Below are 23,297 nucleotides of genomic sequence, written 5' to 3'. Positions count from 1 at the left end.
GGAAGATATTTACCACATTACCCTCTGATAACCTTGTCAAACTGTGACAGGAGCCACTTTGCTGCACACATCCTGTTTGAAAATTTCTGTGCCAAATGAATTAACATGCAACAATTTTACACAAGTCAATGATAGAAGAATAGTGTAGAAATCTGTGCATTTGCCCTGTGCCAATGTCAAAGGCTAAAAGAAAAGAGTCCTTCCCACACCTGGATGAGAAATCTTTAAAAAGAAAGAAAAAGCAACATGTTGCAACTTGCCATTCTCAGCAGAGTCCAAGGAGGGAATGCTCTACCAGCAGAGTTCAGAGAAGCTTCTCTGGGTCTCAGTTCTACTCGTGGCTGTAATAAGTAAGGTCCTGTTTATAAAACATAAACATCATGAAATTCAGAGAGAAGTATAAGCAATGATGCTACTTCAAAATGGTCAGCAGCCTGTGAGAGCAGGACTCTGAACCCATCCTGCACTTGTCCCACCAGAGGATCTGAAACAGCCAAAGCTCCTGCCCTAGGAGGTTATGAAGTATCTGTCTCAACAAAATTCCTGTAGCAAAATTATCAGCATTTTCAACAAAGATATTTTTTTACGAGAATATTTCTGACTGGCTGTGGCCATGGGAGAGACTGATGGGCTGGCAAAGGTGGCAGCAAGTGATCATCAGTTGGGACAAATAAAGCAGAAAGACCTGTAGACAGCTTGGAAATCAGTGGCCAGGGTCGTCTTCTCTTGCCCTACACCTCCAAGTGTTGTGCAACCCTGGGTACTCTGCTTTCTGTAGAGGGGCACTCCTTAAACACTGCCCTTCCCCAGTCCCTTCCCAGCAAAGTTGGAGATCTATCAGGGAAGCACCTCAGGTGTTTTCCATACCAGCAGAAGTACCAGGACACACTGCCAGGGTCCTGTTGCTGTTACCTATCCCTTCTCTAACATTTTGAGTGATTTTTCTATCAGCTATTTCAACATTGACTCATTTTCTACATCTCTCAGTAGGGAGGCTGAGGGCAGGGAGGAAGAGTCTCATTCAGTACTAGAAGTGGGAGATCAAAATGATGGGATGAACCCAGGACAACAGAAGAGCATGGATGATTCTTCACTCAGTTCCTGCAGGGATGGGAACAAAGTGGATATCCAGAAGGTGACATCACTTGTCCTGCTCTACAGTCCCTTCTGTAGGCTGCCAAGGGCTTTCTTAACTTCCCCAAAACTCTTTTTGGAAAAAACATCCCAAAGTTTTACCATTGTCTGACTTTCTGAATATAGAACCAACTTACACATTTTTTATCTTGATAGTTCTATTTTAGCTTTAACTTATTCTTATATATTTGTAATGCCCACTGCTTTTCCTTTCTGAAAGCAACACAGACTTTTTTGACATACAGGACTTACTATTCCTATAACTTTCCTAGATGTTTTTCAATGTATTTGCTCCTATTCAAATTTATTTTAATTTTTTTTTTTTTTAATATGGGTACAGTATTTGTCAGTTTCTTTTATTCAAGCAATAGAACAAAGGGTAAAGGCTTTAAACTGGAAGAGGAGAGATTTAGGCACTAGGTAGAAATTCTTCACTGTGGGTTGGAAAGCCCCTGGCCCAGGTTTCCCAGAGAAGCTGTGGCTGCCCCATCCCTGGCAGTGTTCCAGCCCAGGTTGGATGGGGCTTGGAGCAACCTGGGCTGGGGGGTTGGAACTGGATGAGCTTTCAGGTCCCTTACAACTCAAAACATTCCGTGATTCTTTGATTTTTGTTAATGGAATGCTAACCTACCCATGAAGCTGATCTACATCTATTTCCTGATCAGCAGCCTCTAGATCACTAAATGGATTTTTTTTTTTGAAAACAGACTCCTGTTTTTAGAGTGCATATTAATTACCCTTAAGCAGGTGCAAAATCAACCTGCTTATTATTGTTTCTTCGAATCCTTAATGGCAGCTGCAAGCAAATAAATTCAGTTAATGCAATAAAAGGATTTATTGTCACCCAAATTTATGCCAACAGCTTAATCATAACACCTTTTCATCTGACAGGCTTTCTCAAGAACAATTTGCCCCACAATTTGTTAGCAAGAAAATGGCCTTGTATAAATGCTGGGAGAAAATAAATGTTAATGTGTGGCACAGTCTTTCATTCTTCTAATTACCCAGGGAGTTTAAGGGAGACAGACTTATTTACTCACAGTAGGAAGTGTGCTGTAATAAATTATCACTATTATGGGCCTAAATAAGTCCCTGACACTGACAGAACTGGAGGTGGAAGGGACATGAGGGGAGATAACAGCATCCTGAAAATGCAGATGCCAGGAAGTGGGTGTGTGAGGGCACACACATCCCTGGGAGCAGCTATGGTGTTCATGTTCAGGCTCCATGTGGGAGCCCTGGCAAAAATTTCTGATGTTTCAGGAGAGCACCAAGACACCCTTTCAAGAGAGAGGTTGGAATACCAGCATCCTCCTCCCTGCATGGCACACATGGTGGAGGGGCTCTGACCACACACTGGGATGCAGTGCCAGCCCTTAGAATCATAGAATCATAGAATTAGCCGGGTTGGAAGGGACCTCAGAGATCATCAAGTCCAACCCTTGACCCACCGGAGCAGTTGCCAGACCATGGCACTGAGTGCCACATCCAGTCTTTTTATAAATGTCTCCAGGGACGGAGAATCTACCACCTCACCGGGCAGTCCATTCCATAGCCTAATCACCCTCTCCGTGAAGAAATTCTTTCTAATATCTAACCTAAACCTCCCCTGGCACAACTTAAGACTGTGTCCTCTTGTCTTGTTGAAGGTCGTCTGTGAAAAGAATCCAGCTCCCACCTCGCTACAGCCTCCTTTCAGGTAGTTGTAGACAGCAATGAGGTCTCCCCTGAGCCTCCTCTTCTTCAGGCTGAACAGCCCCAGCTCTCTCAGCCTCTCCTCATAGGGCCTGTGCTCGAGTCCCTTCACCAGCCTGGTTGCCCTCCTTGGCCAGCCCCCAGCCTCTGTGTTCACTTTGGGCCAGTCTAGGGCCTGAGGGACAAGGGGAATGTCACCCCTTGGGCACCCACACCCCATCAGGTGACTGGACAAGTGGATGTGCTTCTCAGCTCTCCAGTTGGAGTGAGTGGCTTGAAAAGTTTCCCTGCCTGCCTGCTCTCTGCAGAGCCATTTGTTGGCTCCTTCAGAAGATGCCCAGATGCCCTAAATAGCAGGAGGTGGTGTTGCCAGCCAGCAGAGACAAGTGAACCCCAGGAACAAGCAAAGCCAGAGCCTGTGTTCCCAGCCCAGCCACCTCCTCCTGGGTCCCCTCATTGCATGCCAGGCACAGGCATGAGCTGGGGACCTAAAGCCTCCCCTTGAAATGAGATTTGCCTATTGCCATAACAACGGGCTGGAGATGCCACAACAAAGACAAGCTTTGGGTATTTCCCCCCTCCTTTTACTATTATTTCTTTATTTTCTCTCCTTTTAGTCTTCTTTTCCTCGTGTCCCTCTCTACAAAGACTCCCTCATTTCTCTGAAACAAATAGCCCACAGCTTGCTTTCCCATACATCACAGAGTGAGGACCAGGCCTTATCAGCAGTGCTCTGCTTTTCCCATCTATTACTCGGTTTGTTTGCACTTTTATCCCATCGTCCTTGCACAAGGGAGAAAACATCCATCATCTGTACATCTGCCAGCTGTCACGGGGCTGTCAGCATGGTGACAGCCAACATGACAAAACTGTTGTAACCCTGCACCAGTGCTGGGGCTCTGAGTTGAGATTAAACAGCATGGAAGAAAAAAGAAAAAAAGAAAAAAAATTGAAAAAAAACCTAGAAATTGATTTAGCTATAGAGAGTAAAAATTAAAAACTAAGAACTGTACTTTGTGCAAATAGAAGAGGGGAGAGAGCAGAAAGTACTAAAAGAGACATGAGAGTGCTTTAGATAGCTACAAGTCCCCTTTCATCAGAGGATGAGTAACGTTGACGTAAAACCCTTTGGCCCAATTCAGGTACACCCCAAATATTATTATTTTTCAGCCATTATTTTAAACAAGCACTCCTGGAAGGATCAAAACATGCTGAGCACATCTACTCATTCACTCCTCACTCAGCTGTACCTTATTCTCCTCACAGTTTTTCTTCCCAACTGTTCAAATTAAGAAGTGCTTCACCTCTGTCCCCTGTATGGCCACTATTAGAATAGAAACCAGGTATAAATCCTCAGGATGGAAGATGCTCTTGTGCTGGGGTCAGGGGAAAAAAAATCACCATCCATCCGGGCAGGGGATGGAGTTCAGGTTGTTCAAGATCTCTTTCCCTGCAACACAGAGCTGTGCTGCTCTGGTCTGAACAGATAAAATGCACAGCAGCTCCTAAAACCAGGGATGCAAATAGTAAAAGCCAGTTTGCTCTCAAATCTATATGACTTTCTTTTCAGGGAATATAAAAATAGAGATGGAAAACAAGCCCCATATTTATCTTCTACTGATTTTTTCAAAATACACAGTCTGAAGGTCATTGTCTGTGAAGATTAACACATTAATTTTAGCTTGTACTTACCTTTCAGAAAGTTTTGGGTTGCAACCAAAACACCATTTACTCAGGTACAAATTCTTACTGGTTTCACTTCTTTAGGATTTTTAAGAGACAAGGTTGAAGCAAGGCCCAAGCCATTGTTCACGTTAACCACCATGCAAGTGTTACTGTTACAGCTTCCCAAATCCCCAGTGCACAAACCCAACCCCTCTCTGGAAGCAGCAACTGCATTCCCACAGTTTTTGGGGGAAAAACTAAAATTTTTTGTCCAAAAATTAAAAGTCAGCCTGGGCTCTTCAGTCTAGGAAGGGGATGGCCAGATAAGGCTCAGAATCTTTAAGCTCATGGGCACCACTGGGCAGATAAATGGGCAATGGCAGTTCCCAGCTTCTTGCAAAACAAAAAGTAGGACACCAGATGGAAAGAGAGTCATGCAGGGAGTCTAAAAAGGAGGAAAAAGAGATTTTTTTTTTGCCATCATACAACACATTGCAGAGTGGAAGTCATTCCCACATTATACTGAAGAAGTCAAGAGAGTACATGTGTTCAACTCAATAAATTGACAGAGGAAAAAAAAACCCAGCAAGGACCATTAACAAATGTGTTCCCCTTGGGTCATAAGTTCCTACATAATAGATTGCTGGAAGGATACACCAAGAGAAATATTATATGTATTTACAGCTATACTGTTCTGCTTCTGGCCAGGCTGGACCACAAGTTTAAGACAAAGCTGCCATTTTTATATTATCCTTGAATTTGTTTATTTCCATCATATTTAAAAGAAAATTCTTAGAAACAAAAGTGATTTGATTTGGTATAAAAAACAATGATTCATCCAGCTCACAAAATAAACATTTAGTCTTAATATCTTCAGAGTCTTTTAAAATATTAAGAGGCAAATAAAGAAGGGCAAAGTAAAAGGGAGTAGTTTATCCAAGATTGCAGAGTCCACCTCAGAACTGGGAAGAGAGCTTGTCTGCCTGCACTGTCAGATTTACAGTGAAGAAAGTTCTTCTTCCATCTCACCTACTCCTACTTTCTTATATTCAGAGATACACAAAGTGCATCAAGCAATCTAAAGAAAAAAGACCTTATTTACAAAGATTTAAATAATCAGTTTTTATCATACTGTGACTCAGTTTTGATTTAAGTTTTGGAAAACATAGAGCTCTGCTGCTCAGAATGTCAAAGCCAAGTACTTTGTTTTGTAAGGACTGAGATACCTGCTGATGTCTGGCAGAGGTTGGACCACAGCAGCACCCTTGGGTCTGCTTTCCCTGGCTGGGGGCTCCTGTCAAGCCAACTACAGGCAGGGTGGCTCTGTAAGTCTCTGCTTCCCATTTGCTGGCTGAAATTCCATGCAAGTGGCAAAACCTTCCCAAAAAAAACAGTTCAGAGGATTAGTGATGAAAAGCATTAGCAAAGGTTGTGGACAAGAGGGGAGAACTTGGCTGATCCTTTTCCCCTATCCCAGGTGCCACCAATTCCTCAGCATCATAAGAACTAAATCCAGCCAAGTGCTGCATGCACACACATTAGGAGGAGGAGTTTCTGCCAGATTGCCCCTGGTCTGGGGCTACAACTAACTGTGTTTAGCCAAGGAGGTGTCTGACACAGTGGCTCTGTAGGAAATAAGGATTGTTATGGTTAAGAAAGCATGGAAAAGCCTGTGTGTTCCTTTCCCCAACTACTTTAGTGTTTCTGCTAAATAAAAATCCATTTTTATTCTTAAGGGAGCTGAGCAGAGAGATGTTGTTTTACGTCCTGGTTTTTGCCAGTGATGATGTATGTCCCTTTTACAAACTTATCTCTGGGTTCTTGCTCAGTTTATAAGCTAGGAGCAATCTTTCTTCCCTAAAGCTTCCTTCTCTCACAGTCTGGAGGAACCTTGAGATTTCCTGCCAGTGATTTAAAGGGCTATAATACTCGCAGGCTAGATTTGTTTTAGTGTCCATAAAACTAAAAAATTTCATAAAACAATTGGTGAAAATAAAATTACCAAAAAATGATGTACTGCTAGCAGACTGTATAATAGTTACGGGGTAAATGGAGAATATGATTCACTGGGGTATAAAAATGACAATGTATTTATTGCAGCTCAGTGACAAGAAACTAATTTGTCCCTTTTACTTTTCAGACAGGGCTTGAATTCCGATTTTTCTCCTTTGCCTCCACTGTGGCAGGGCAGCAATGTGCATGTTGCAGCCACTGGGCTGGAGAGACAGCTGTGGCAGCAATGGAAGTTATGGTACCAGTGCAAGAGGAAAGAACAATAATAGTTGCTCTTTCTAGGGCTAAATCCTGAAGAAATATTACCTGCAAGCAGACACCTTTGGCTAAAATAAGCAGGCATTCAAATGTTGGTCCAGAAATCAGTCTATTTGGGTGGGTCAAAAAAAGTGAACTCTCCCAAACCTATTTTCTTTTCTTCTTGAAGTCAAACCCTGCAACTCTATGCCCCAGATATTTTCCTCCTCAGATTTCTTCAGAAGCTGAAGGGAAAATAAACCAGCCTTCAAAGAAACCAAAGGGCCACAGGGAAAACACAAGCAGTAGGGAAGGGATCTGGCTTGAGGAGATGTGGCTTTCACTCACCTCCAGCTGTGCAATATCCAGTGTGTTCTCACCTCTCAGCCTTTGAGCAGTCCAGCTCTTTTTGCTGCAGCTGCAAACTCAGCAGGGAAGCTGAAAAGCAGAGTTAAAACACAGATTCAGAATTAGATCTGGAAACAAGGGGAGGGGAAGGTTTGTTCCCTGAAAAACAAAGTTCTGCAACTGAAGCTATTGCAGATATAAAGCAATGAAAATATCCACATGGCATTTTCTGTGGAGGGAGTAAATACAAAATAAAATTCAAACACTACTACAGACAATTCACCACCAGAAAGTGATGATCCCTGGCACAACGGAGGCAACCACAGAGGGCACATTAATATCAAATTCCTTTTTTGGGGCTATTTTGGGGCATTTTTCTTGCTCCAGTTGTGCTCCCTAGTGTAAATAAACTGCAAGGGTCAGATCCTGGAGAAGAGACAAGTGCCCTCAGACCTTGGACTGCAGAAGGAGGTTTTCCTCACCCCACAGCAACAGTTATTTATGTCTAAGTATCTGCTTCCTATTGACTGTGGAGGTGAATGCAACTGTTCTGCTCTATGTCCCTTTGACACATTTGCTCTATATCATGAAGAGCTTCCACTGGCTCTGAAAAGCCCAAAACAGAACAAGAGTGATTCCAGGATTGTATAAACTGGGTTTTATGGGGCAAGTGAAGCACCTAAACAGAGTGCCTGAGCAATTGTCCTAAAACGCACCATAAAAATGCTCTAAATTTTCTGTGTTTTGGGGATGGAGAGAAAGGCTTACACTCTACCCAGCTTGCACGGGTCTCTGAAGTTAATAAGTTTCTATGGATTATAAAACCACAGAATTGGATTTCAGCACAATTTCAATTTGTTGTTTCATTCTGTGCCATTAAAGAGATTGATTTTTATGAGTCCCCTTACTCTCCTCAGTCCCCCCAAAATACAGAACCTGTCCTGCCATTTGCTCCTGGCCCATGGTACCTTGAGTCCTCCTGGGCTCCACCAAAGCTCCTACATAGCACAAGAGGCCCTGGACCAGCTGTACAGTCTGATTGTCTGGGGATAATAACCCTAAATGTAGGATCATAACCTAAGGACACAGGATAACTGTCTTACAACAGCTTTGCCTTGGAAAAGGCCCTACACCAGCCTGTACACACACCATTCTGAACATTTTAAGTAGTGTTATATGCTTTTTAATATTATTCTAATATTAAATATTTATTCTAATAAAACACTGAGGGCAGGGGAAGGTGTGCATCTTCTGCAACCTCACCCACCAAAGATCTGCACCCGCTCACCTTGTCTCTCATGCAATGTGATTTTGGCTCAGGTGGGTAATTTCAGCACTGCTGTGGGAGCAGAGCATTACAGCAAAATCCACCCAGATCAGAGTGGCAAAGAAAGGTGGATCAGCCACACTGGCTTATGAAAATCCAATCTGGTGTGCAAAATTTTTCATTACTTACACCAAGAGCCTGGTATTTGACACTGTAAACCAGCTTCTACCTCTCTGCCTATCAGGTCCAGCAGCTAAGAGCTCCACATGTTTTCCTCCTCACTATTTCTCCTTAAGTGAAAGATGTCAGATTTTCCTTGTAGAAAATCTCTTAGCAGACATGTTTATTCAGTTATTGTCCTTGAGATTTATTTATTTGTCTGCTAATTTTGATTCTGTTTTCCACCATACTCCTGTGAGAGAAAAATTTAATACTGGCACCTCCCCAGGCTGTAACCTGATAAGAGAGCAGTTCACATTTGACGTGGGTTGTTATTGCCAAAAGTAACTTATAAACTGTGGGGGGAAGGCAAATGGTATTACTGGAACTATCCAAAGTTTGTACATTAGCTGCCACCCACATTGCTGCTTTACACATTGCTAGCACTGAGGGAAGAACACATCCAGATTTTAAAATTTATTAATTCAGCTACAATATGTAGAAGGCAACAGTCAAAACGTTGAATATTGCCCACAGAAAATGTGTCCAAGTGAAGCCAATATACACCCAGGTACTCTGCAAACACTCCACAGCAATTAATAAAAGCATCTACTTTGTTTCTAGCAGGCACAGCCTCTGGCACCTCTACATTTTCAGTCCTGTTAAAGCAAAATCCTTATCCACCTAGCACAAAGATGGGAACTACTTTGTGACTATTTCTAAGCAAAGTACAGATTTAGTCATACATAGTTTTCCTTTTTTCCCATGAAAATGTTAATATGGTTTTGATTTGGGCTTGAGGTTTGCTGGTTGGCTTTTAATATTTTTTAATACAGTTGCTAAATTAAAGCTGAATCCTGATAAAGCTCCTTCTGCATGAGCGTGAAGTGTTCAAGTAACAGTTTCCTGAGATAAGCATCTTGAATCTGGAGCATTTTAGAGGTAAATTCACTATTTCTAATTGCTAAAACCAAGTAGGTCTGTGCTAGTATGTAATTTGCCCTCCAGAACAATAAAAATTCAAGTCTAAAGGCATTCTCACAAATCCTGGGGAAATGGGGAGAGCTGATTTTAAACCTCCAGCTGACTCTGCCCTGTGAAAGGACTCTGGCAGAGGCAGCAGCTTTCAGGACAAAAGTAATCTTAAAAAAGGGTTGCTTCAAAACTGCATTTTATTTTTTTTTTTTCACCCTGTGCTGGCCAAGGAGAGGGCTGGTAGGGAGCCAAATGTGACCAGATCAGTAGAGCCAGTCAAGATACACAGCTTCTATACCTGATGGAGGAACTAGCAACTAATAACATAACAAAGAAAAGGGGTTCCACTGCCAAAAATCACAAGCAGCCCCTGATTTGATGCAGCCCCAAGTCTACAAGTGCTTTTCGGGGGGGTTTAACATTTCCCTACACAGATTTTTCAAGAAGTGTTTTCCCTACAGTGGAATTTGGGATATATCCACACAAGCCAAACATACACAAAGCAATCATTGCAGTGAGACACAGGGAGGTGGAAGAACAGAGCACGTACAGGTGCTGAGGTTTGTCTGACAGCAAGTAACTCTGTAAGCCCATGGAACTTGATTGCTGTAACTGATGTGACCAGACAAACCAGTTCAGGCAGGCAACAGCCAGTTCTTACCTCTTGCTATCTTGCAGACTCTTCACAGTGCTGCTTCACGGAACTGATACAGAAAATACAAGCAGAATGTGTCAGGTAGAAGGTGGATGTGCTCTGCAAGGAGGGTTGGGATGATGAAGTTCTGTGCTCTCACACTTGGCTGCCCTTTCTTTCTTCCCCCCTCTTCTCCCCTCCCCTCCAAGAAGTTTCTTCTCAAATGTTATTGTATTGGCACCATTAATGCCACCATCTGAGTTCCTCAGCCTGCTTACAGCAGTCCTTAAATCACAGAGTTGTTATCCAAATGCCAAGAGGATCGTTATCACTAATGAACTTTGGGAAGCAGGAGGACTCACAGATGATGGGTTGGGTTTCTTTACTCAGGTGGCATCTTTTAACTACTGAAAAATGTTACCCCTTTAAATCATGAAGCTCCAGATACATCAGCCTAAACCTGATAATTCTGATGACAAAAGCTGTTGCAACCCTTCCCCAACACAACTGGAGACAGGATCCATTTTCTTATACTGTGTCTGAAATTGCTTTCACTTCCAGAATGCTGAGTTACCCAACTTTAAAGTAAGATAAGTTGTGAATTTTCACACTGCAGATTAATTTCCTGAAAAAAAAGGGATACATGCACATACATGTGGAGGTAAGCAAGCCATAGCTTCTGCCACCACTGAATTTTGTTTAAAAAGTAATTTATATTTTGATCAGGTAATCATTTATCACAGATAAACTACTTAATTAACTTAACCTCTTTCCAGCAGCAAGTCTCACTACTCCACAGATCACAATTTCAAAACATATGAAGCAACTTTATGATTAAACAGGTAAGTGACACACTGGTTATTTCATGGAATAAACATTGGCTTTAGTCAAAAACTGTGAACTTAATACTTTGATTCGCACATGCAAACTATTAGTTTGGGATATGGAATACTGGTGCACACAACTTAAAACTTTATAGTAAAAAAAAAAAAAAAAAAAAAGAAAAAGCTTTCATACCAGCAGGATTTTATGGTCCAAATTTTCATGGGAAGTACTTGACAAAAAGGCGTGAACACAGCTGAAACAAATTCACTTAAGATGTTACACACTTCCTGAAGATTGCACATGTGGTTAAGTGTTCTCCTGAGCTATGAACCAGAAAAACAGCCAAAGAAATCCTTCTTATTCACTCTGAAAATTTGTTTTAGTACTCCTGGCCCATACACACACACAGGCTGAAGTTTCTACCAGAGCTTTGCAGCAACGAGGTTGCAAAATTGACCCCATCCATCTACACGGTTGGACAGAGAGGAACAGGTGGTGTGAAATGTCCCCTTTCAGAAACACCTCACCAATTCAGCCTGGTTCTCTTCAGAAGTCAAAAACCTGTACTTTAGAGATCAAAACCTGCTTGCAGTGACTCCTGACAGGGTCTCAGAGCTGGGGGATGCTCAGGGGCACCTGAGGTGGGAGAGCAGTGCCAGGGTTGAGGCCCAGCTCAGCCCCCGCCATGGGATGGGGAGGAGAAAATCCACCCAAAGGCTCCTTGATGGAGACAAGGCCAGGGAGGTTTGCACTCCCCAGTAACAGACAAAACCAGACAGACTTGGCTTGGGAAGAAAAATAAACTCATTAATCTCTCAGGAGAGAAAGGAAACACAGATGGACCTTAACACCTGCCCCCTCCACCTCTCTGTGGGCCCAGATCGCTTCACTGCCGCCTCCCCTCAGGGCATGGGGCGTTTGGGTCAGTTCCCCATGTGGGGTTTCTGCTGCTCCTTCCTCCTCACGGGGAGGACTCCTCACAGCTTTCCCAAACTCCAGCATGGGTTCCCTCTCATGGGAGAGAGTCCTTCAGGAACCCCTCCAACATCAGTGCCTCCCAGGAGGTGCAGTCCCTCAGGAACTGCTCCTGCCCGGGCTGCCCACAGAGTGACGGCTGCTGTGGGAACAGTCACCTCCTCTGCCACGGGGTCCTCCCTGGTTTCAACTCCACATCTGCGCACCATGGCCCTTCAGGGGCTACAAATCCATGTCTGCCCCACCATGGTCCTTCAGGGATGGTTCTACCGTGGTCCCTCAGAGATGGTTCCACCATGGTCCTTCAGGACTGCTCTACCATGGTCCCTTGGGGACTGCCCCATCATGGTCCTTCAGGGACTGCCCCACCATGCTTCTCCTCCATGGGTTGCAGGGGGGCAGCTGCCACCTCACTGTGGGCTGGGGGGAAACCTCTGCTCAGGCACTTTCTCCTCCTTCTTCACTGCCCTTGGTGTCTTTGCTCTGCCATTATTCTCACACGCTCCTCTTCTCTGGTGATCTTTTTTTTTTATTTTTTTAATTTTTAATTTATTTTACTGTTTCATATTTCCTTTCCTGAATATGTTACTTGCAGAGGTGCACCCAGCTTCACATATCTCCTCAGCCTTTGCCAGAGAGGGGGCCAGAAGTGGAAATGGAGGAGTTTCCAGCAGTTTCTCCCAGGAGCCCTCCCTGCTTCCCAAACACCACCACACTAACCCCAGACAAGCAGGCACTGCAGCATCTCTCAGAGGGAAGGAGGACAGTGGCATATTTGTGGACAGAAAAAGTTCCCAGGGAAGTTTCTGTGGGCAGTTATTTGTACAAGTTCCACTTTTTTCACAAGCTCTTACAGTCCAGCAGGTTACTCTGACACAGCAAAGCTTCAGCCAGCACTGAGTGTCCATGTGGAGTGTAACGTGCTGCCTTCACAAAAAAAAAGAATGAAATTAAAATAAATGTTCACACTTTCTAAAACCAAAAACAAACAAAAGAAAAAAAAAAAAACAAAACCACAAACAAAATACTCCAAAATATAGATATGGAGCTGATTAAGACTTCTAAGGTCATTTTCCCCCCTTTTTTTGACTGACAAACCACTATCATCATCCAAGCCACTCAGTATCACATCCACTCTTGTTGAAACATTTAGAGCCTGAATTTTCCTGAATTCCAGTTGCATAAGTTGCTACAGTCACTCTCAGCTTTTCAGAGTGGAAATAAATTCACCATGAAAAGCTGTTTCCATAGCCCAGCATTCTGCTGCTTTGGCTTGCACTTGATTTGCAGCAAGTGAAGACACACAAGAGAAGAACAGTTTCAAATATTTTTGTTGTGGCAGATTGTAGCTGTTTGCCAATTTCATTACATAGACCTGAGTTTCCAAATGATAAAAAACCAAATTAAAATCTCCAGATAGATTGATTCAGATATATAGACATATACCAAAAGTATACATTCTCCATCCCTCAAAAAAAGCACAAGTAGCTCAAAAATTAATAGGGGCTGTGTTTTCTTAAGTTTTTATTTGCCTGCTAGTTCCCAAATCTTTACAGTGGAGCCAGATCACATTTTGTGGAGCCAGATCACATTTTAAAGCCATTCTCTCCAACCACAATTACTAGAAATGCTTTCAAACAAAAGCCAAGATTTTCCTGCAGTGATTTGCCTCCAGGAGCTGGGACTATAAACACAAGCCCGAATATCTCCAGGCTCAGGAAAAGCACAAGAGCAGGCAATGCTGTCTCCATTCCAAACCTTTAAAAGGTATTAAAAGCTGTGGTCACTAGAGGCAAATACTGAAGGATCTGTGACTAGAGATCCTATTACACAAATTGATTTGCCCAGCTCTAATTTTATAGATAAAGCTGAAAAAATAAATATGCCATGTAAAAGGTTATTGATCAATTCACCCTGGGCAAAGAACCAATGCCCTGGCGCTGATGGGCAAAGGTGGACTGTTATACCAGTTCTGTGCCAGCTTGATGTGAGTTACAGGGCCTGAGTTTAAAAGGTCCAGGCAGGTCCCTTGTTGGACTTTAATGAACAACTTCAAGGCATCTGTCTGGTTTTCCTCTAACTACACACCTCCTCTTGGAAAACAAAACAAAAAAAAAAAAAGACAAGAGAGAGAGGCAATAAGCAAAGGAGGTAGAACTTAGAAAAGGTGGATGTCTGAGGGGGGTTGGGGTTATTTAAAAGCTTCTGTTAAATACTGTGGGTGTTGACACTCTCAGGTTTTATGCTCTGTTTTACACCCAGCTAAAATTTTACAGCTGCAGATGAGCTGGCAAGGGGCTATGTGCCTTGCTGTCCCACTGGCCACACAGCTGCTCCTTCAGCTCCCTGCCTCTTGCCCTAATTGATTATTTGTCTAATGCAAGCTTGAAATTAAATCCTCACATCAGTTTACAGTAAGGGGAGACCGGGGGTGTGGGGGCCAGAGACTGGAACACATCTAATAAAGTGTGGATTTCCCCATTTGGGACATGAATGGGACCCATCTCTGAGCCGTGACATGACTGATGATAGCCCCAGCACAGGCAGGAATGAAGGCATGGGATATGCAGGGATGCAACGACTGCCTCAGGACCTACTCCTGGTGTGTTTGAGAGGGATACAAAGGGCTGCCAAGAGCTGCCCCAACATCTGCTGCTGGCCCATCACCTGATAAGTGCGTGGCACACAGCACTGCAGAGAGGGATAGAAAGGGCTGTGAGGTGCACCACACCCTTCTGCTGGTGGCCTCAGGTGAGGCCCATCACCTGATAAGGGCGCGGCACCAAGCACTGCAGAGCAGGATAGAAAAGGCTACCAAGAGCTGCCCCACCTTCTGCTGCTGGCCTCAGGTGTGGCCCATCAGCTGGTAAGGGGACAGCAAACAGCAGTGCCGAGAGGGATACAAGGGGCTGCAAAGAGCGCCAGCGACCTGGAGCGGGGCGAACAGGAGTAGGCAAACAGGAATGGCGGGTGGCAGTCAGTGAGGCTGTTCATGCAGGCAGGGCAAGCTGGAGGAGCACAGCCACCTCCCAGCTCTCTTGAAGGAGCAATGGTCTCCAAAAAAGCAAAACCTGGTGCTAAGATGCAGGGAGTGTCCACACAGATGGAACCCCTGGAGAGGGACAGCAAGAGGGACATAGCTGTTCAGGCCTCTGGCTGTGTAGAGTGTCTGAGCCTCATGTTAGCACCAGAGGAGGGTGTGAGGGGGGTCTATGTGCAATGCAAGCAAGTGAATGACTTGCTATGCCTGGTGCCAGAACTCAAGGAGCAGGTAGAGAGACTAAGAAGTATTAGGGACAGTGAAAGGGAAATTGACTGGTGGAGTCACACCCTTTCTAACCTAAAAGAAGTCCAGAAGGAGACCGTGAAGCCCTGCCCCTCCTGCCATCAGGGAGTTGGAGCAAACCAGGTGGATGGGAGTGAGTGTCCATCAGCTGCAGGGCACAAGGGCTCTGCAGAGGGACCTGGACAGGTTGGAGAGTTGGGCTGATCCCAAAGGGATGAGGTTCAACATTCCAAGTGCTGGGTCCTGCACTTTGGCCACAACAACCCCATGGGGAGCTCCAGGCTGGGCACAGAGTGGCTGGAGAGCAGCCAGACAGAGAGGGACCTGGGAGTCTGGATTGACAGGAAACTGAACAGGAGCCAGCAGTGTGCCCAGGTAGCCAAGAAGGCCAATGGCATCCTGGCCTGGATCAGGAACAGCGTGGCCAGCAGGTCCAGGGAAGGGATTCTGCCCCTGTGCTCAGCCCTGGTGAGGCCACAGCTTGAGTCCTGTGTCCAGTTCTGGGCCCCTCAGCTCAGGAAAAAGATTGAGGTCCTGGAGCAGGTCCAAAGGAGGCAACTGGGCTGGTGAAGGGACTCGAGCACAGATCCTATGAGGAGAGGCTGAGGGAGCTGGGGGTGTTCAGCCTGGAGAAGAGGAGGCTCAGGGGAGACCTCATCACTCTCTACAACTCCCTGAAAGGAGGTTGGAGCCAGGGGGGGGTTGGTCTCTTTTCCCAGGCAACTCTCAGCAAGACAAGAGGGCACAGGAGGTCTCAAGTTGTGCCAGGGGAGGTTTAGGTTGGACATTAGAAAGAATTTCTTTCTGGAGAGGGTGCTCAGGCATTGGAATGGGCTGCCCAGGGAAGGGGTGGATTCTCCATCCCTGGAGATATTTAAAAAGAGACTGGATGTGGCACACAGTGGTCTGGTAACTGTGGCAGTAGTGGAGCAAGGGTTGGACTTGAAGATCTCAGAGGTCCCTTCCAACCCAGCCAATTCTATGATTCTATGAAAATCTGAGAAACAGTGGTGATGTCTGGGAGGTGCTAGAACTGCAGAACTTGCTGGGGTTAGCTGCTTGGGGAAGCAACTTCAGGTAAAAGGGGAAAAGTAAGAGGAGCCATGTTACACCAGCAGGAAAGGCAGAGCACTGGAGTGGGCTCACACAGAAGCAAACAAAAGAAGAGGAACCAAACTTTTTCTTTTGTTTTCTCTCTTATTCTGTTGTTTTGTTTTTATATTAAATATACACAGATCAGGTCAAAGTGTTTTGTGAATTCATATTGCTTTTTCTTAATTCTTTCAGTAAATGGGGAACAGGGAAAGAGGGAACTTTCATCTTGACATTTGCAGAACCCAGTATTTTTTATTCAAAATGACAAAATAATTTGAAGATTACTTTAGATCCTGGGGGTTTTAAATGGTAAAAAAACCCAAAACACCTTGTTTCCTGCCCAGTGTAACCAAGAATATGGATTATTATTTTTGGCCAATCCTAAATTCTTTGGCTCTTTAACCTAAATTCTTAAACTACCACAGTAAGCTGAAAAAGTAACCTACGTCATTCATACAGCTCATCCCTTCCCAGACATCTTGTCCACCCAGCTGTAGGAGAGAGCTCTCCCTGCAGCATGCTTTTGGTGTATTTTGAGGAAGAAAACACGATAGACTGGAGGGTCCAGGATGAGAGAGGATGCTCTGTCTTGGAGCAGAGTAGTTGGGGCAGAGCAGCACTGAGAGGAAATCCACCTTCAGGTGCTGCAGAGAGGGGCCAGAAGGCCTGTTCCACAGCCCATTCCACATTCCACTGCCCCAATCTGCACTGATACACAAACATTTTCCATTTAATTACCAGAACACTTGTTAATTTTACAAACTTTAACACCAAGGCACATCTGGTCCTTGAGCAGCTCTGCTTGTGTTAATCTAAGTTGCAACATCAGTATCCCTGGATCAAGAGGAGAAATACAGGCACCAGAGTTACAGTTCCTCCCCAGACATCATTAAGCTAAATCAGAGGTGGGAAAAAATGAGTTGTGTTAAATGACTGACTCCTGTTTCCATCTGGGACAAGTAGAAATATTGGATGTGAAGTGGCTGCCTTAGCCATAACTGATATGGGGCTGAGGATTCAAACCAACTAATGATGGAAGTTTGGGAAATCAGTTAATACTTTCCACCATACCCTACTGCTGTTCTGCTACTTGTCCTGAGAATCAGAGCAGGGTGAAGTCAGTGCCTAGTAAAGTCTTAATTGGCTTTTCTTTTATCCTGATGATGTACTCAGTAGCATTAATCACATCCTGATTAATGATTGACTCCAAAGGAGGACACTTTCTGCACTAGGATCTCCAAGAGCTTTGCCACCATTAATGGATTTTACATGATTCTCCACTCCATTTTAAAAAAAGCAAATACGAGTCAGAAGGATGCCAGTGCTGCAGCACAGTAGAAGAGAAAGAGCTGGGAAGGAAAGACAAGAGCCTTGATTCTCAGCTCTGTCCTCCACGTCAGAATTTCTGAAGCTCAGCTCATGGCATTGGGAATAAACATCCAGCCATGCAGCTTGGGTTACCCCCTGTATGGACCCAAAGTGCTAAAACTAAATCTGCACCATAAAAGCTCCCACCTGGTGCACCAAAACACAACGGGCATCAAATTGCATTAGAATGTTTATATTGAGGAAAATTGCATCCTGCAAACTTAAATTATCTCTCTCCTCCCTCTCCCCTCCCACCTGCCACGGCCCATTTCCTATTATATTTTTCTAACAAACCAATAGATGCTTGAAATCACGGAAAGCCATAAAGAATTGGAATCAAATTAAGTCTACATTCTAACTGCATTAGGTGCTGTCAAGCATAGTTTACTCACTCTTCACAGTTCTATCTAGAGGCTAAACAATTTTGTACCCTTTCTCTACTAATCAAAACTGATTACTCTGATAATGGACCCCTGACGCTGAACACTTTATGAAGGTAAATTATGCCATATCGAACAGGAAGGGGAATGGAAAAATCACCCAGAGATAAATAGGTCTAAAGATGCATATATTGATCTCACACTCATTCTTTCTCTCTCTTTCAGTGTCTGCAATGGCTAAAGGTTCAATCAATATTTTCAGTGCTGTAATGCCATCTTTTAGAAAACCATCATAATTGGCTGTTACCACCTTATGCCCTGGGATTGGCTTGTGCTGGGGCCTTTTATAGCTGAGGTCTTTTGTTTCTTCCCTTCCCAGGTGACAGAACTGAGGGGGTAGGTTAAATGTAGCCCCAGTGATCTCCAAATCCAGCCCTGCCTGTGCACCAGGGTGAGGGAAGGGGAAGGGATGAGAGGCCATGAGCTGGAACCACTGGGGAACTCAGCCAACAAGCACCTTCTAATTCACTTACCCAGAAATATTCAAGCACAAGCAGATCTTGTGATCAAGCACATTGATTTTTGATTGTGAAAGACAATCTACTCTTGCTGTTCTGGAGCTTCAAACCTCTTCCTGTCCCCAAAGGAAAGGATGGCTTCAGTTTACAAGGCTGTTAGCAGTTAACAGAACAGAGGAAAGAAATCCTGATTTGGTGCCCAGCCAGCACGAATTTCAATAATTTTGGACTATTCTATCAAAGGACAAAGCTGCTTCCCATTTCCACCCCAGCAAATTCCCAGCACAGTGCTTTGGTGGCCTTCCCCATGGAGGGTCTCCAGAGATCAGGGTGTTACAGGGAATAGAGTGTCCACATGCAGAAGAGAGAAGAGGTGATGCAGGGAAGGGTCTTGAAGGGGTTTGTTTTCACTATGGAAAACCTGTAATTTGATCTGGTTGGGTTTTGACTGCCTTGTTTTCCAAACATCCTCCAAAGTGCCTGCTTGGATAGCATCAGCACCCACAGGAAGCTGGTGTGACTCCTGGGTAGGAACCTCTCTGTTTCAGTCCAGGTCCAGTATCTGCCTTCTCAGACAACTGTTTAATTATTGAGGGGGGACACTGCTTTCTCAGAGAAACCCAAAGCATGCTGAGCAGTAACACAGCAGCTGCTTTACCCACTGCCCTCTCTGAAGAAAAATAAGAAGTCCTTGATTCTCTGGCAAAGGCTTCACCTTGCTGACCATGGCTCTGCATCAACAGGGGAAGCCTCTGATATCAGAACAGCCCAAAAATTCCCCCACAGCCACAGAGAGCAGTATAAGCATGAAATCCTCTATAATCACAGTTTAGGGCATGATATGAGCTTGTGCAGCATATCATGCAGGGCATGATATGAGCTTATGACTTCAAGAAACCTCCCCCCGAAGATCAGTTGGCAAAAAAATTAGAAAAATAAAACCAAACCTAAATTCATCACAGAGCTCTCTGCACAGTTGCATAAAAGCACATGCCCCATGGACTGAAAGCAACCCTTGATAAAATTCCTTCTCTGCATCCATAAATAGGCCATAGGATTCCTTCACTGCATCCGTAAATATTCCATGTGTCACTCATCTGTGAAATAATAAGAGCCAGACAATAAGTTGTTGAACTTTGTTGGTTCTAGACACTGAAATATCACTCAAAACAAGGGGAAGAGTGGTTGCATCAAATACAAGCTCTGCTACAGAAGGTACAAGCTGCTCTTTGCTGCAGAGCTGTGGCCAAAGAAATCCAATTCTATCACTACAGGGATTCAGACAACTTGTTGCACCTGTGCAGTGCTTAAAAACATCACAGATGATCTGTGGGAAACACAAAAATGCTCAAATAATAGACACTTATTTGAGCTGATACTGGACTTTTCTTATTTACACTTCTAGATTTCCCATTTATACATCTCTCTATGCAGGAGGAATTAATGCTTCAGTCTCCCCACTTACCAAGCATTCTGTTCTCTCCTCACCCCTGGAAATCTCCAGGACACCAAAATACTTTGCACTCCACTAAGACAGGATAGCTGGCTGCAAATCTGACAGTAGAAAGCCATAGAGAGGTGACCTCTAAAAGGTCAGCAGCACTATTCTGATATTTTTTGGGTCAAGAGAGAAAAAAAACCAAGTAAAACTATCAGGAGGCAGGTAAATGCATACACCCATAGACACACAAAAATTGTATCAGGGTCTGTTTCCCACTCATCATTACACCCATGCCAGACAAGGCCATGAAACATCCAAACAAATCCATTCTGCCCTGAAGGGCAGCTGGGCTTTACAGCAGTCCCCAACATGCTGGACTGAAAAAAAAAGGCTTTTTACAAAGCTATGTGTGCTGTGTCAATTTGGATAAAGATTTCTGCCTTGAGAAATCTAGAATTGTCTTTGGCTCTAGGAAAAGAAAGTGAGTGTTTAATCTATTTTAATTCATTGAAATCGCTCTTAAGCAAAACGTGAGATTTTAGTTATCAGGAATGAGTGCACAAGAGCTTGGATCAAGATCTGAGCATCTTTTTTCTACCTCTCTTCAGGTCTCATTGGGATGTGTCTCACTTTCAAAACTGGCTCGCTGGTGAATATTTAGAAATCAAAACATGGATAGCTGGTGCTCACAGATTAAAACAACCTTAAATAACACCACAGCCCCCACCCAAGCCCTGTCAGTCACCCTGGCCTGACACCCAGGCAGGCATCTGCCAGCAGCCAGAGCAGCCCATAAGATGCTCAGCAAGATGAATGTCCTCCTCTCCCAGATCAGATCCCTATCCCACAAATCACTGCACTCCTCCCCCTGCACCTTCCCTTCCCTCTAACCCTCTTCCATTACTCATCCACTGGAAGAAAATGCAAAGAGTAATAATAATTAGACAAGTACAAATAGCTGGATGGTGCTGGGGATGGAGCCTTCCAGTAACTATGGGGCTGTTACCATACCAACCAGTGGGATGAGCGTGGGTCTAAGGGCACCCACAGGCTCTCTGGTGCTGGCACATCATCTGTCATCCCCCTGCCTGGCTGAGGTGCTGCCCAGGTTCTCACCCCCATCAGTTTAAGGCAGGAGGAACCAGTGTTTCCCAGGAGGGAGCACTGGGAAAGCCTCCGTGTAAGCCAGGCACAGCTTTGCCTAGAGAAGGGGCCAGGGGAGAGGGGGTGGAACAAGAGTGGCACAATTGTTCCTTTCTGAAGGGATCCAAAAGGTTGCAGTGAGGTTTCCTCCTGTTGCTGCTACATGCTCAAACCTTAATGCTGGAAGAGCCAAAAGCAAAAGAAAAAAAAAGACAACAAAAGCCAAAACTCTGAAGTACAAGTTACCAGTTTTTCTATCGTGGCAGGATGGAGAGGGAGAGGAAGAAATCAAACATTTTAAAACTGTTGAAGAAGTATTCAATGAACAACCAGTTGCTTCACCTCATGCTCTGAAAATTAAATCAATTTTTCTCCCCAAAGTTTTTATTTAAGGTTCTATTATGAAGCTTAGTGGTCACGCATCGATTTAATTAAATTAATCTGTCTTTGCTTGCTGCTCTGTCCTTGCTGCATATGAAATTGTCAATGTCCCTGTTAAAGTTGGCAATAGATTTCCAATGGTAACCCTATCCATCACAACAAATACCATCTTCTGGTTTTAAAGGCTTCAGCTATGAATTTAAGGTCCAGGTGTTTCTAGTATCATACAGGAATCTGATGAAGCCAGTAATTACTTTAACATCTCTTCTCTACAGCAGAGCTACATGAATTCCATTCTCATCTGTCAGCTTCCTTTGTGGTCTCATCTCTTCCCCCCCTGAAAACCTCCTCGGGAGGACCTGTCAGTTCCTGGGCTAAAATCAGTCACAGTACACAGGTTTTTAGAACACTACATCTTCATTACACCAGGGCTCTCACGTACCCTCTGTTAATAAATTAGTATTCATTTCATCTTCCTTTCCTTCTTTACTCCACAAAGAAACTGGGGAAAAGTCACCTTCTTCCCCCAAAACTCACAAAAGGACAGGTTTTTCCTCTTCTTTCTGAGCCAGAAGAACAACAAGCCCCATGCAGCTCTGCTTTCCCAGTATTCAGGATCTTAACAACCAGAAAAAGGCAGGTAAAGGAAAGTGCAGGAAGACAGTTTGTGTGACCAGATAATGCTGCATGTTGGGATAATTATGGAACAGCTCAGGAAAGTAGCCTGGAGAGACCCTCGCTGCTATTTCTGGATAGTTTTGGGATATTCCCCTTTCTAGACACACTAAGAACCAGAATAAAAAAGGGCAATTTAGCAACAAAGAAGTCAAGCAAATAATTTAATTCCTGTCTCCCACTGACTTCTAAAGTATGTGAAACAAAAAAATATTTTGCTAAAAGATACAAATATTAAATAAAAGGAATTATTCTAATCTCCTGCTTTTTCACTGTACGAATGAACATATTAATTTAAAACACACACGGTTGTATATTTTTTTAAAATAGTTGTACAGGGAATGCATTGTGTTTTTATGGCAGCCAAAAACCTGAAATACCCAAATTCAAGTTTCCTGCTAGATCTTACACCAACAACTCAGCTAAAAAGCCTGCTCTAGAAGCACCTGTAAATCATACAAGGGAGGTTGGGATCCGGGTGACACTGTAGGTAGGTATCATCTGCTGGGGGAAATTATCTAGCCCTGCAATTTCCAAATAATTGCTCCAAACTGTATCTTTAATTCCATGACTCTAGGGAGAAAAAAAAAAAAAATCAAAATCACTTATTTTTAACTGGGACAAAAGAACAGAATGAATAAAAGAGTCACTCCTGTATTCAGGCAAAGCAATCACAGAGTGCTTTATTCTAAAATATCTGGGTTGATTTCAGATCACAGCACAGGTCTTATTTAGGCTCTTTCCTATTTCCTTAGTGCCTACACCTCCTGATAAACAGCAGTTCCTGCGTTTGCTCAGATTGAAGACTCCTGAAATTTTTTGCAGCAGAGGTGTGACCTGAGATGTCCCAATGTCAGCCTCACCATGAGCTGGTTACATGGAGCTGCCTTCTCTCAGCAACCTTTGGGGACCATTCAGCAGCAGCTGTGAGACCCTGGGAGGCTCCCTCCAGGCTGGAAATGACTCCTAGACAGACATGATGGATTTTCCATTTGAGTTTAGATTAGATATTTCCCAGTACAGAACAATCATCCAGGAACTTGTCTCATTAAAAACAGAGGAGGTGAAAAGACTCTCCTGACC

At 44.0% G+C, this 23,297-nt stretch overlaps 1 long non-coding RNA gene across 1 annotated transcript; it reads right to left on the bottom strand.

The window, feature by feature from the left end:
- Positions 1-266: 266 nt before the first annotated feature.
- On the bottom strand, positions 267-10,414 carry LOC139803623 (uncharacterized). The gene is made up of 3 exons (XR_011729080.1): positions 10,155-10,414; positions 7,093-7,182; positions 267-358 (listed from the first exon to the last, which is right to left on the bottom strand). It is a non-coding gene; the product is annotated as an uncharacterized lncRNA (long non-coding RNA).
- Positions 10,415-23,297: the final 12,883 nt, after the last annotated feature.

This window comes from Heliangelus exortis, chromosome 16, assembly GCF_036169615.1.
Source record: "Heliangelus exortis chromosome 16, bHelExo1.hap1, whole genome shotgun sequence".
NCBI classification, from domain to species: Eukaryota; Metazoa; Chordata; class Aves; order Apodiformes; family Trochilidae; genus Heliangelus; species Heliangelus exortis.
The sequence above is the reverse complement of the archived record's forward strand: the minus strand, read 5'-3'. Positions and strand labels throughout refer to the sequence as shown.